This window comes from Lathyrus oleraceus, chromosome 5 (genome assembly GCF_024323335.1).
Source record: "Lathyrus oleraceus cultivar Zhongwan6 chromosome 5, CAAS_Psat_ZW6_1.0, whole genome shotgun sequence".
Classification (NCBI taxonomy): domain Eukaryota; kingdom Viridiplantae; phylum Streptophyta; class Magnoliopsida; order Fabales; family Fabaceae; genus Lathyrus; species Lathyrus oleraceus.
Window position 1 is genome coordinate 612,019,208 of NC_066583.1, and position 2,269 is coordinate 612,021,476.

Consider the following 2,269-nt stretch of genomic DNA (forward strand, 5'->3'; position numbering starts at 1 on the left):
TACGGCACTCTGATCCATCAATGAACTTAATGGTACATAGGCATAGAGTTGCAATACTCTAACGAGTATAGTAATAAAAAACTTCTTAGGTATTCCCTTATTAACTCAATTTCAAAACTTAATTTGTTAATAAATAAATAATTAACCAATAATAGTAATAAAACAAATATTCTTAAGCAAACATAACTAATCCAAGAACTTAGAGGAGGATCCCATTGAGTAAAATAGAGGATTAAACATGAGTCATCCCTAGTTGAGATTTAAATATCCTACGCCTTAACCTTGTTGAGATTGATATTGATTCTTTTCGATTTGAAAGATGTATGTGGCATACTTGTTGATTCTATATCCAAGTGAGAACCCTTCTTTCAATTTGATGCAAAGATCTATCTTCCACATGTTTGTCGTGGTTTAAAAGTGAGTTTTCTCCTTAAGATGAAAATTTGTCTCTTTCTCATAAAATCAACCCCAACAAATCCCTTCTTACTTTTGAACCCGAACTACGAGGTTTTGATCCGTCACGGGTACGTAGGCATAAAACTCAATGTCTTTCCAAATCATCAAATAATAAAAAGATGTTTTTTTTCATCTCCCCAATCAAATAGCAAGCAATTTTAAACCAAACACATATATTTAAAAGGTTCCTGTAGAATACTACAGATGATCAGGGTGCTAATACCTCCCCTTTTCATAACACCCCGACGTACCTTAGAATCCCCCCCATTTGCTTAGCTTAAGTTTAATCTTCTAACTTTGCATATACATATTGGGTTATTTTTGAATCTTTACCCATTCCCTTGGATAAATTAAAGTTCGGTGGTGATATTTTGATTCATGAGTCAAGTCTAATCAATAGCTTGGTCTCCGATTCTTCACCGCAAAAACAATGAAGCCTTTGGGAACTCCAAGGCATTGAGTGTAATTTTCAATGGTGTGGACAAGAACATGTTCAGGATAATCAACACATGTTTAGAAGCTAAAGAATCATGGAAGATTCTGAAAACTACACATGAAGGCACATCCAAGGTTCGTATGTCAAGGTTACAACTTCTAACAATAAAATTTGAGAACTTGAGGATGAAAGAAAATGAAACTATGAGTGAGTTTCAGATCAGATTGCGTGACATTGCCAACACATTATTTCCTTAGGTGAAAATATGTCTGAAGAAAAGTTTGCCAGAAAAATTCCCAGATCATTACCTAAGAGGCTTGATATGAAAGTGACTTTTATTGAAGAAGCCCAGGACCTAAGTAGTATAAAGGTTGATGAACTTCTTGGTTCCTTACAAACCTTTGAGATATCCATCAATGAGAGGTCATAAAATAATAACAAAGGTATATCCTTTGTATCCAACACTTAGGAAGGTGGAAGTCAAGGTGTCAAAGATGAGAGCATGTCGGATGATATTGCTTTTCTTAGGAAAAAGTTCAACAAATCCTTGAAGTATCTTGACAGGAAGTGCAAAACCAATATCCCATACAAAAGGTCCAACATCATTTCTCAGGACAAAGATAAGAATGAAGAAGAAACCAACAGTGGGAAGGGTACTCAGTGTTTTAAATGTGGAGACTATGAACAAATTAGACCGAATGCCCTAACTTTATAAGGAAACAGAAAAAGAGATTAACCATCATTTGGTCTGATTCTGAAAGTGAATGTGAAGGGGAAACTGCCAATAATGTGATGGCTTATTCTAAAAGATATGAATCTTAAGATTAATTCATCTCTAAAGAATTGTCTAGATAAAAACTTATTACAACATACAAGATTGTACTCTCCAAGTGGTAAGAATCACGCTTATCCTCAGACAACCTAAAGAAAACAATAGACACACTTCAAAAGGAATAAGAAGAGTGTACTTCTACCATTAAAATTTTAGAAAAACAGGTGTCATGACTAAACTCTAATCTAGGAAAATTGATTCAAACTGAAAAAAAAATTAAAAAGGAGTTCAAACTTGCTTGATGGAATGATAGAGGTTGAAGATATGAAAGAGATAAAGACTTCCTCAGAGAAGGTCAGTTATTTTGAAAAGATGGCGGAAGTTCTGAAGTTGGATCACAAGTTGCAACATCGTGCTCAACATGCTGAGTCCTATCATAGAAACTGCAAACTTTGAACATGTAGTTCACCTAAGGGAGAATAATGGCTATAATGGAAGTCTGTCTCATATATCTGAAAGCATGACTAATCAACTACATGTAATGGTGCTTGATGAATTGGAAGTTGGTGCACTGGAGTATGAACCAAACAAGTCTGATATAGATG